Source organism: Panthera leo, chromosome B1 (genome assembly GCF_018350215.1).
Source record: "Panthera leo isolate Ple1 chromosome B1, P.leo_Ple1_pat1.1, whole genome shotgun sequence".
Classification (NCBI taxonomy): Eukaryota; Metazoa; Chordata; class Mammalia; order Carnivora; family Felidae; genus Panthera; species Panthera leo.
This window is the reverse complement of record NC_056682.1, coordinates 191,017,499-191,030,764: the sequence shown is the minus strand read 5'-3', so window position 1 is coordinate 191,030,764 and position 13,266 is coordinate 191,017,499. Positions and strand designations below refer to the sequence as shown.

The following is a 13,266-nucleotide window of genomic DNA, read 5'->3' as shown; positions in this document are numbered from 1 at the left end:
CATCAGGCTCTGTGCTAACAGCTCGGAGCCTAGAGCCTGCTTTGGATTCCGTGTTTCCCTCTCTCTGCCCCGCCCACACTCACACACTCTCTCTCTCTCTCTCAAAAATAAATTAAAAAACAAAACAAAACAAAACAAAACAAAACAAAACATGGAATACTGCAACTGCTATTATAATGTTTTTAAAAGGTAGGAGATAAGGTGCCTCGGTGGTTCAGTCGGTTAAGTGTCCAACTTTGGCTGAGGTCATGACCTTGTGGTTTGTGGGTTCGAGCCCTGCATTGGGGCTTTGTGCTGACAGTTCAGAGCCTGGAGACTGCTTTGGATTCTGTGTCTCCCTCTTTCACTTCCTCTGCTCATGCTCTGCCTCTCTCTCTCTCACACAAAAATAAGTAAACATTTAAAAAAAAAAAAAAAAGGTAGTATATAAACTTGAATAGAGATATAGACCATTAACCATACAGAAAGCCAAAAAATCAAATATAGAATAAAACCTGAAAGTAAATATACCAAATGACACCAGTGGTGGTTTCTAGTAAGGATCTGGGTAGTTAAAATATGTGTGTGGACACTTACTTGCATGCATATATTAAAAATTCTTAACCCAAACTTATTTCTTTTAATTCTTTTTTACATTTATTTATTTTTGATAGACAGAGACAGAGCACAAGTGGGGGAGGGGCAGAGAGAGAGGGAGACACAGAATCCGAAGCAGGCTCCAGGCTCCGAGCTGTCAGCACAGAGCCCTACGCGGGGCTCGAACTCACAAACCGCAAGATCGTGACCTGAGCCGAAGTCAGACGCTTAACCAACTGAGCCACCCAGGTGCCCCTCTTAACCCAAACTTATTAATAAAACTTATTAATACAGACTTATTGACAAAATAATCCAAAGTGGAAAAAGCATTCCCTTGGGTTTACCCACATTTTATTTTTAAATTGTTTTTATTGTTACTAGTTTAACCACCAAGTTCAGAGTCATAGAGGAAATAACCAATAAACTATCAGAGTAGCACATCGATTCAGTTTTTCCTTCCCTTATTTGGCTCCCTCTATAAGCATGTTTTTAAAAGGGAAAGTTATAGTCTTTCTGATGCATTTTTAGTGTATATATTCCTGAAACCCACAGAATTCATTCATCTACATGTAAATTAAAGTACTTACAGTGAATTTAGGATGTAAAAATAAATAACACTAAATTTCATTAGACAAATATTACTGGTAAAATTAAATGACATTTCAACAATTTCACCAAATACCATTTTAGAATTTCAATGCAGCTCTTTTTCTTTCTTCAGTTATTCCTACAAGTACTGAATTAAAACAAAGTTTCAAAGGCTTCAAGTCCATACTTGAAAAATATTTTTTAAACAGGTTATTTTTCATCCCATGTATTGCACTACTCTATAAGTTCAAGTTTTAACATTTTACTTTAAATGTGGGATGTATACTTATTACAACAATGTCATATTGGAAGACTTTACATTTGTTGACCACACATTTGATAGTGTCTGTCATGCTTATTCAAAACTTATTTATGTTTTTTAAAAAACTTTTTACTGAAATATTCATAATAAAAATGCACAGAAGTATATACAGTTTAATAAATTTTCACAAACTAAACAGTCCTATGTAAACAGCGCCTAGATTACCACCTTTCAACCAAGAGACACCCCCACCATATCACCCTCTAATCATCAACTCACCCCGCCCCCACATATCCTGACTTCTAACAGCTTTTGTTTGTTTGTTTGTTTGTTTGTTTGTTTAAAGTAGGGTTCATGCCCAACGCTGAACCCAACATGGGGCTTGAACTCACAATCCTGAGATTAAGACCTGCTTAACTGAATGAACACTCCAACTTCTAACAGCTTTATATGTGTGCACCTTGACGCAGCAATTTCACTTCTAGGAATGTGTCCTAAGGTAAAAATCAAGATTGAGTGCAATATTGGGGCGCCTGGGTGGCTTAGTTGGTTAAGTGTCCGACTTCGGCTCAGATCATGATCTCACAGTTTGTGAGTTCGAGCCCCACGTTGGGCTCTGTGCTGACAGCTCAGAGCCTGGAGCCTGCTTCGGATTCTGTGTCTCCCCTTCTCTCTGTCCCTCTCCTGCTCATGCTCTGTCTTTGTCTCTCAAAAAAAAAAAAAAAAAAAAAAAAAAAAAAAAAAGACAGTGCAATATCTTAGTTCAAACATATGTTTACTTATATATCTGAAGACAGGATTAAATATAATGTTATCCACAAAATTGAATACTACTCAAAAAAGTAAATGATTCTGTAGAAAAATATTTAGTAACAGAAGAATGTTTAAAAATATTATTATATATTTTTAAACTGAGAGAGAGTGTACACAAGCAAGAGAGAAGTGGGGAGAATCTTAAGCAGGCTCCATGCTCAGCACGGAGCCCCATGTGGGGCTTGATCCCACAACCCTAGGATCATGACCTGAGCTGAAATCAATTGTTGGACACAACCAACTGAGTCACCCAGGTACCCTTAAAAGTATGATTTTAAAAACACAAGTTGCAGACGATTATATTATGTATGATTTGTGGGAGTGAGCTCTAGGAAGACAGAGTGTGAATGTGTGTGTATTTTTTTTCCCAGAAAATGATTTGGAAGGATTGAAAACTTAACAGGAACAGTTACCTCTGGGTGGCTAAGGAAGGATAATTTTTATTTTCTTCATCTGCTTATTTATTTTCTAGTTTTTCTATAACACATAGCTTTTATACTTCATTCATTCAATTAGTACTTATTGAGTGGATATAATAAGCCAGTCATTTTCTTAGGCACACAGGAGATAACAGAAAACAAGACAGAAAATGTTCCTGCTCTCATGGAACTTATTGTCTAGAGGGGAAGACAAAGAAAAGATAAATCAATAAAAAAAAATTTCACAAGGTGATAAGACTTACCATGAAAATAAAACCCACTAACAGGACACAGTAATAACAACAGCAGGTGGAAAGAGGTTACTATGTTGGAATAAATGATCAGGCAAAGCCTCTGAGAAGGTGCATGTGTTCTTTTTAAAAAGTAAATTATATCAAGATAAAATTCAAACACACAAAAATATAGAATGATCCTCCCATTATATCCACTCTTCAGTTTCAACAATTACCTACATTTTTGCTATACTTGCTCCATTTATCCCTAATTACTAAAGTATTTTAAAGCTAATTACAGATGTCACATCATTTCTATATCATGCATCTTTAAAACATATAAGCATTTTCATACATAACTATACCAATTCCTTGCTATCCTCTAACGCCTGGTTTGTACTGAAATTTGCTCTACTGAGTCCTTAGGATATTAACTTTTTGAAGAAGCTAGGTCATCAGTTCTACTACAGACCATTTTACATTACACTTTGTTTTGTTTCTTGTGGCCACTTTGTTCTATTTCCCAGTAATTCTGATAAGACTTGAATTAATTCTAAAGCAAATGGTTCTCAAACTTCTGAATCTCATAATTTCAGTCTTAAAAATTACTGTGGACCTCAAAGAGCTTTTGTTTAGGTGAGTTATATCCGTTTATATTTACCATATTATAAATTAAACCAATAAATTTAAAAAATATCTCTAATTGATAATAACTCTATAAATGTGTTTTTAAAAACATTTTAACGAAAAATAACACTTTCAAAGTAAAACAATGAGGGTTTTTCTTATAATTTTGCAAATCTCTAATGTCTAGCTCAATAGAAGATAGCTAGTCATATATGCTTCTGTATTCAATGTATTTAAATTTACTAGATCATGTAGTCTCTAGCTGACTTCATTACATATTTGTGAGAGAATGAGAGTGAAAATGACAAATAACTTATTTAGTTTTCACCCGGGGTATCCCCTGAAAAAGTTTCAGGGGTTCCAAGAGCTTCCTAAACCACATTTGAGAACCATTGGCCTAAAGAATTACTTAGAGGGGCACCTGGACTCTTGATTGTGGCTCAGCCCAGGACATAATCTCACAATTCGTGGGATTGAGCCCTGTGTCCAGCTCTGTGCTGACAGCACAGAGCCTGTTTGGGATTCTCTCTCTCCTTCTCTCTCTCTGCCCCTCCCCACTCATGCTCGCTTGTTCTCTCAAAATAAATAAACTTAAAAAAGAACTGCTTAGATTCATATTCAATGTTTTCTGCAAGAATACTTCAAAAGTGATACAACATTTCAGAAGGCACATAAAGTCTAATTTCAATGATGCTCAAGTGATCACTGTGTTCTGATGGTGATAGTCTGACCCCACCATCCATTGTAAAGCTCCCCAAACAACCTTTCCTCTAATAGTTTTATCTTCTGATGATGATGTTTGATTCAATTATCTTATTAGCAGATGCAAAATAGTAATATTTTTAGACTATCACGTCTTCCATATTTATTATCTTAAAGATTCTTCTTTAAGAATCTTCCTTAAATACAATTTGTTTAAGAAAAAAAAAAAGGAATTATGCGTAACTTTTTCCTTTAATTGCTCATTTGCACAGTAAGGAGCTGGTACACTACTGTATCTCCAGTGTGGACTAAAGGCTTCGAGAGGCACTTCTATTTTCTGATTATCATAAACTAATGGATTTTAAAACATTCAGCATGCTTCAGTTGCAATTGTTCTTCCTTTTGATGCTCAAATGTTCTCATATTGGCCAATGGGGAACCCTTAACATTGGCTTCTGTATTCTGTTGACAATTCAGCCTTTAGAGCTTCCTTGCTTGTTGGAACAAGATGTTCTAGGCTCATTCTGTATACTTTCTAATCTAGACCAGGATTGCAAAGAAGCAGCTAGCTTCCTTTTAAAGGAAAAAAAATGTTTATTTTTTTAAGTTATTTATTTTGAGACAGAGAGAGCATGAGCATGAGTGGGGGAGGGGCAGAGAGAGAATGAAAAAAAGAATCCCCAAGCACAGAGACCCATGTGGGACTTGAACTCATGAATCAAGAGATCACGACCCACGCCGAGATCAAGAGTCTGATGCTCAACTGACTGAGCACCCAGGTGCCCCTAAAGGCAAATAATGTTTATTTTTATTCTATTGTCTTAAGAAGATTGTTTTTAAAGTTTATTTTGAGAGGGACAACTCAAGTGAGGGAGGAGCAGAGAGAGAGGAGAGAGAGAGAATCGCAAGCAGGTTCCATGCCTGATGCAGGGTTTGAACCCCTGAAGCTGTAAGATCATGTCCTAGCTAAAACCAAGAGTCAGAGGCATTTTAACTGACTGAGCCACCCAGGCACCCGAAGGAAAATAATGTTTAAAGACCACAATCCAGGTCTAGTTCAATGTGATTGAGCGGTCACTGCTTTTAGGTACTTCAGTGACCAGACTAGGAAATGCATATTTTTGAAAAGAAAAGAAATTCATGAATTTGCACTGACATTTCCAATTCACATATAATATTAAAGTGTTTTTACTTCTTTCATTTTACTCTTGTTTTTTTTTCCCTTACCCTGAAAATCTTGGTTTCCTAACAATGTTAACATGATTACATATTTATCATTTAAATTTCAAAATAACAAGGGCAATACTATTACTAATATTACCAAAAGCATTTCTTTGAAGCATCTCCTTGTCCTTAGAATATATTCCACTAAGAATGTACAGTCAAAATACTGGTTAAAGTCACCTCACATAATTCTTTCTTCTGTGTCATATAATGTAGTCAGGTTTATATGCTACATTCTTTCTCACATGTTTAGGGATTGCTTTATTATTTTTTTTAAGTGTGTATTCTTTGGAATATGTAGGATATTTACATAAAATTACACAAGGTCTATTCACAGAACTTCCATCCTTTCCTCTCTGCCTCATCTACGTCACCCCTTATAGGTAACCATGCTGTTAGTTTTTATCTTTCCTGCTTTGTTTTTGCAAACCAGAATATATTTCTAACCCTTTGTTATTATAAATAATGCCCTCAATGAAAAACCTTAAACATATATACACATATATTCTCTCCATATAAAACAGAGAGGTGGACATGAACAAGATCTTAGCAAAGCCATACAAGTCTTGAAAATAAACTTAAATTTTGTTCTTTATGTAATAGAAAACTAAGAGGAAGATTTTAAATACAGAAGTAATGTAAGCTTTACTTTATTCAATCTGAGCATGAGAATACAATTTTGGCAAACTGATAAATTCAAAGTTATGTTAAGATATTCATTATGAAAGTTATCTCTTCAGAAGGAAAACAGATGAAATTACAAAGAAAACTAAAATCTGATGTCACTTAGAAACCATGTGGTGCTAAAGTGGCCAATTTAGTATCAAACTATAACAAATATTCAGGAAAAATGTAATGGCCACAAAGGAAGTTGATCTTTTCTTCCTTTCTGTCCTTCTTTCTTTCTTTTTATGCTTCATACAACTAATTATGTTAGCCAAGTGATGGTTTGTTTACATGGCAACATTTATGGAACATCTGACTGCAAAGAGCATGATTTTTTGTGATATTCTTTATAAGACAGAAAAATGAAAAATCCAGTTCATATATTCTGTAACAATTATATTTCTTGCCACTCTATAATCTTGACTATAGAAAAAGCTTTCAATAGCCTCTTGATTTTTAAGTAACTGAGGCAATCTTCATATAGTTCCTCAAACATAACTGACTTGTTCCTGCTTTTATTGATTTCTGATATTTTTGTCTTTGTATCCGTTATTTCTTCTACCTGGAATGTCTTGCCCTCAGATCTTCATATGGAGTACTTCTCATTATTCAAGTCTCTGCTCAAACTCATTTCCTCAAGAAGACCTTACCTAAATAATCTGATCTAAATACCTGACCATCTTACCTAAAATAATCTTCCTAGTCACTCTTGATATCTTGCTTATTGATTCTTTTGGAAAATAAGGGGCACACTGACAGGCATATTTTGAAATGTTACAAATAACTTCTGGAAATGAAAAATGTAATAACAAATTAGAAACTCAAGATACAGGTTAAGCAGTGATTAGAATAGCTCAAGAGAGAATTAGTGAATTTGGAGATTGTTCTAAATAAACTAATCAAGATGCAAAACAAGGAGACAAAGAGGTGGAATATATAAAAGAGAAGATAAGAGACAGGATAGAATGAGAGTATCCAAAATATGTCTCGGTAGATTTTGACAGGCGATAAAGTGAGAGCTACAATACATTTGAAAAGATAATGGCTAAAAAACTAACAATTGATGAAAGATATTTGGCCTGTTAATAGAAACCACATGATTAACAATCAGAATAAAGTAAAACTACACCCAAACATATTCCAGACAACCTGCAGAACACCACAAACAAAACAGAGAAAGAGACAAAGACAGAGACACTAGAAGTACAGAGTATGAAGATTACCTATAAAGGAAAGATGATGAGTTGGAAGTTTTAGTAACAATGGAAGCCAAGACACTATCAGCACTGCTAAGTGCTGAGAAAAAAATAATTGTCAGTCTAAACTAGTATACCCAGAAAAATTATCTTTGAAGAATATACATTAAACATAAAAAGAATCAGGGTGCCTAGGTGTCTCAGTCGGTTCAGCACCTGACTCTTCGTTTCAGCTCAGGTCATGATCCAAGGGTTGTCAGATCAAGCCCTGTGTCAGGCTCCATGCTGAGCATGGAAGCCTGCTTATTAAGATGCTCTCTCTCTCTCTTTCCCTCTGTCCTTCTCCCCCGCCTGCATGCTCTCTAAAATTAAAAAACAAAAAAAGGAGAAGAAGAAGGAGGAGGAGGAGGAGGAGGAGGAGGAGGAGGAGGAGGAGAAGAGGAGGAGGAGGAGGAGGAGAAGAGGAGGAGGAGGAGGAGGAGGAGGGGGAGGAGGAGGAGGGGGAGGAGGAAAGAAGAAGAAAGAAGGGAGAGGGAAGAAGAAGAAAGAGATGAAGTAGTAGTAGAAGAAACTGACAAAAACCTTGGAGTTCACTATCAATAGAATTAAAAGAATTAAAATTTCTGTTCCCAGAGTAAATCTGAGATATGAGATAAAGGAAGGAATGGTGAGCAAAGGAAATGGTCATCATATATGTAAAGCTAAACAAAAATTGATAATATAAAACAAATAGTTATAATTAGATTATTTAGATTAGGTTAGATTGTGGTGTGATAAAAAGAGAACTAAAGTTCTGATAAAATGGCTGTATGCATTGGGATAGGTGACAAGTTAAGATACTCTAAGTTCTTTACATTAAGTGTTCAGTTAATTACACACTAAAAAATTTCTAGCATAACCACTAACAGAATAGCAAGAGAGTATATAACTTCAAAATCAGCAAAGAAAAAAAAGTGAAATAAAGGAAAAAATGAAACCTAAAAGAAAATAATGAAGGAGGGGAAAGAGCTAAACAAACAGAAAGTACAAAATAAGATGGTGGAAACAAATAATTAGAAGGGTGAGAAGTGCTACAAAAGAACACAAGCTGCTATAAGAAAATATAATAAGAGACCCAAACTAAATTTTGGTGGGAATTAATAAGAATGTGTACACATGTGTATGTGTGCATGCAATTTAGGAAGTGTGGAGGAGGTTTTCTTAGAGACATGGTGTTTAAAAGACTTGAAAAAAGCCAAGTTTTATTTAGAATAAATTGGTGTGGGTAGAGAGTGGCTTCTACAAAAAGGCAATGGTATGTGTGAATGTTCTGAGGCCTGAGTGTATGACATATTGAAGAAAATGAGAAAAAGCCAGAATGAGGACTAAAACAAAAGAGATTTTAGATTTTATCCTAAGGACAATGAGAAGCCATTAAAAGGTTTTAAGCAGTGGACTGGTTTGCCTTGATTTGGAATTTTTAAGTATCTTCTATCCCTAGAGTCAGGGCGTATTAGTTTGAAAAGGGCATGGATAATCTAGATATATTATGTTTTCTTCTTCAGTTTAAATAAAATATGGTATAATTTTAAGCATAGAACATAACATTTTCCTCCATGTCTTTAGCCTTGGAAAACAAAAGCTCAACATAGAAATCAAGACGAGTCATTTTATTGCCTTCACTGGTAGACACAGAAATATCTTCTGAATTCTGTATTCTCCTAATAGAATAACAAAAGACTTCATTTACTGTAAACATAATACCATAAAACCATAATGGCTCTCTTAATGACAGTTTAACATCTCAGCTGACAGCTTCACCCACCTTAATCTTAGCCAAGAAACCAGACTAGTAGTGACAGTAACACCAGCAAAGGATACTTAATAACAACTAAACATATCACTGAAATTCATATAATTTATTCAATGCAGTCTCCCATTGCTCACTTGAAGCCTAGTTGATATTAATCTCATACATAATTTGATTTTTTTTAAGAAAATCTTATTCAAACTAGGAGCTATGCTTTCCAAAGGTTAGTTTACTGGTAGCAGTGTGAAGTAGTAATTAAAAAAAAAAAATTTTTTTTTTTTTTTTTTTTTACTTATTTATTGCCAATTAGCTTGAGGGAAAATAATTCTAAAAGTGCCAAGACATTGCAAGGCAGTGCAACAACTAATGTTCACCATGACACTTAATGTACCATATGTTGTTTAGGAAAGTATTAAGGTATTTCAGGGTATTTTCCATCTAGAATGTTTCAAATAAAAAAAATTCACTGCTAAAAAATCATAAATCCAATGACCAAGTCTCAGTTCTCATTTTTCTTGTCAGTAGCATTTGAAATCAATGATGATTTTTTTAAAAATGTTTATTTATTTTTAGAGACAGAGTGTGAGTCAGGGAGGGGCAGAAAGAGGGAGACACAGAAACAGAAGCAGGCTCCAGGCTCTGAGCTGTCAGCACAGAGCCCGACGCAGGGCTCGAACTCACGAACTGTGAGATCATGACCTGAGCTGAAGTCAGATGCTTAACTGACTGACCCACCCAGCAGCCCCTACAATAACGATTTTTAATCCAATACATCATACATCATACATGTAGTAGGAATACAAAAATGGAGAGAGAGGTTCCTACTTCCAAAGGATATATTATAGTGGAAAGATAAACATGGAAACAATGGCAATGCAACGAGAAATTTACTATAATGAAAGCTCTACCAGAATATCCACTGGACTTCATGGCAGATCTATACCAAGGGCCAATGACACGCTGTTTCATCTCTGCCCACATTTGATCTTGTTTTGTATAGGACTGGTAAGCTCTTCCTGTATTTTGGAATTTAGAAGGTTTTTACTCTGGGCCTAGATTAAAGCGAAAATTAAAAAAAAACATAATATGCTAACGTTATTTCTACCTGTTTTTAACAGTGTGCCAGGGCAAAAAAGAATCACTGGTACAAGCAATGCATGACTTACTTTCTCCCAGTTTCTGAGGTTCAGAGTATTTATACAAATCTGTAGAAATGGAAGTACACAAAGAAATATCTCTAACATTTGAAATACCTGGCTGGAATGGACAATGGAGAGATAAATGGGAATGTTTCCTTTGGGGTAACTATATTTTAAGTTAGTCTAGAGTTTGTGGAAGAGAGGGCAGGAAAATGATGAATATGGAAACTGACTTATGAAGAACAATCAAAAAGATGAAAAGATTTCCATGGAAAACATAAGTTTAGAGAGACATAATAGTTTCAATAAATATTTACAGCACTAGTAGAAGGACTAAATTGCTACAGATGGGAGGAAAAACTCTTAAAGATTAGCATGGAAAATAGAAGTCTTAAAGATACAATAATTTCTATAAATTATTTATAGTACTGTTAAGTAAAACATTGTTGCAGATAGAAAAAATTAAAATGAAGGATGGATATTTCAGATATATGACCTTAATTGTCAGAGCTGTCAAACAAAGATTTTTTGCAAGTATTTACTGTCAATCAGCGGTTGAATTACCATCTCTTACAGTAGAGAATAAAAGAACCCTATACTGGGGCAGAGGCTGGATAGGATATTCTTTTGAGTATCTTTTTCTTTGCTTAAATGGCTAATTCTATTCTGCCAACTGTTTTTGCCTATTCTTCTACATAGTTGTGTTTTTCTCATTTGCTGCAGTTTTGTTCTGTTAGTTGAATGGTTGCCAGTTACATCAGTTATAAATACTATCTCCATTTGAGGCTTGAATTTTCACTCTGTTCATAGTGCCTTTATAATACTTAAGTTCATTTCAATACAATAAAATTTACAACATTGCTATAGGGATTGTTATTCTTGCATCTTAAGAAATTCTTCCTTCTTATTTTGAGTTTGGTAGGATGTAATTGTTTACATTTTCTTTCAGTTTTTCTTTTCACATTTAATCCTTGAGCCCACTTGAATTACTTTTGTGAGTGGTGTAAAATAGGAATCATCTTTTTTCTTTATGGGGTACTACAATGGGTAACCAGTTCCCCTGGAACCATTAATTCAATACGCCATCTTTCCCAGTGATTTATAATGACATCTTTGTCTTGTACCAGATTCCACCAATGTTTGGAGAGTTTCCGGATTGCTAAATTGTTCTACTCATTTTTATATGGCCAGCAGAACCATGTTTTAACTTTACTGCACCAAGTAAGTGTTCATACGTTTTAGAGTGACTCCCTCAGCCACGCTTAGTTTTTCTTAGCTCTTTTAAGTATTGCTCATAAATTTTAGGATTGGCAAGTCATTTCTGACAATAAACCCTATGAGAATTTTAATGGGAATGAATCTGTAAACATATTAAGCATGAAATGCCATCTTTTAGAGTCTGTCCATCCATTTAAAATACAATTGCTTATTTTGGGAGTCTTGTGTCCTTCACTAGTTTTATGTTATCCATAAAGTTTTAAATGGCTTATTAGTTTCATTCTTAGATGTTTTGGTGCATTTACTGCTTTTGTTGCTATTGTAAATAAGATTTTTTAAACACAGGATTGTCTAACTAGGTGGTTGCTGATATGCAGTAATATATACTGATCTTGTGAGCAGTACCTTTTTGGAACTTTTTATCAGTTCTGATAAACGTTATCCTATTCTTTCATATTTTCTACATCCATAACCATATTATTTATAAGCCACCACAATTTTGTTCATTCTTTCCTTATAACACATTATTTATTATTCCTTATTTTCATACTTCCATTTTTTTCTCATCATGTTACAGAAGTCAGGACTTCTTATGGTCAGGGAAAATGTTGAAAATTGGCAACAGTGTACATTGTTGTTTTGTCCATTACTTTAAATCATTAGGTTACAATATTTTTGGTAGTGCCAGTGCCCATTTACTGTTCATTTTTATAAGTATTTTTTATTATATATGTATCAGCTTTTGTAGAATTTTTTAATGTATATATTAGGATGATACATTTCTTTTCTTTTTTCTTTTTCTTGGTAATGTGGAAAATCATGGAGGTTTTTCAAATGTGGACTCATCCATGCCTCCCTGTCATTATTTATTATGTTTTTACACTTCACTGTATTCAATTTGCTAGTATTTATTTAGGATGTTTGCACCTATGTTTGTAAGTCAGACTGGTTTGCAAATTTCCTTCTTTTGCTATTCTGTCTGGTTTTGGTATTAAGATTAGATCAATATTTTTTTCTTTTCTATTCTTTAAGATAGTCCACAAAAGACAAAAATTATCTGTTGCTTTAACTATATGAACCTTATAAAACCATTTGTGTTTGATAATTTAAAGATTAATAAGTTACACTAACTGCCTATAAGTTGTCTACATTACTTATGGTTAGATTAGGTATTAAACCTATGGATTACATGATCTAATTTGAATAAATCAACTCACAAAATGAACAATGGGCTTAAATGAGTACTGTTAAGACATAAAGTGAGAATAATACGAAAAATGTAAGCACTAGCAAACAAACAAAGGAAGAACACTGCTACTGCTAGTGTGAGCACTTTATTGATTATAGGTAAGAACAGTGAATTCAGGCCAAAAATTTTAATTCTTAAGAAAACCATTTAAAATATGGATGTATAGCTTCTATCATGACTAATAAAATTCTCCCAAAGTCTATACTGTGTAATAAGATACTGGCAGTGAAGTCATGATTAGCAAGACATTTAAAAATTGTTTATAACATCTTTACTTCAACCTTAAAAATTTTAATTTGTGGAAAGATTAGTGCAGATATTGATGTGTATACATACACACACGAATCCACACATAAATGCCTCAAAGGATATGTGCTCCATTTTTTTTTTTAAAGATTTGGTGTGCAAGTATGCAAAGTTAGAGCCTACCCATCTATACCACAGCAGAATGGTTTTATTAAAAAAATCTAATTTCATTACTGTCCACTTGAAGCAATCTAGCAGCTCTCTGTGGTCCTAAGAAAGAAAATCTTATTATTTCCTACATAGCTTTTTCATAATCTGA

At 34.2% G+C, this 13,266-nt stretch overlaps 1 protein-coding gene and 1 long non-coding RNA gene across 12 annotated transcripts in view; one reads left to right on the top strand and one right to left on the bottom strand.

Annotated features, from left to right (window-relative positions):
* Nucleotides 1-13,266, bottom strand: part of LCORL (ligand dependent nuclear receptor corepressor like) — a 167,118-nt gene that overhangs the window by 41,015 nt on the left and 112,837 nt on the right. The window lies entirely within an intron of this gene.
* Nucleotides 1-13,266, top strand: part of LOC122218590 — a 68,881-nt gene that overhangs the window by 32,574 nt on the left and 23,041 nt on the right. The window contains exon 2 of the long non-coding RNA XR_006202020.1: nucleotides 11,362-11,455. This is a non-coding gene — a long non-coding RNA (uncharacterized LOC122218590). The remainder of the gene's footprint in view (nucleotides 1-11,361; nucleotides 11,456-13,266) is intronic.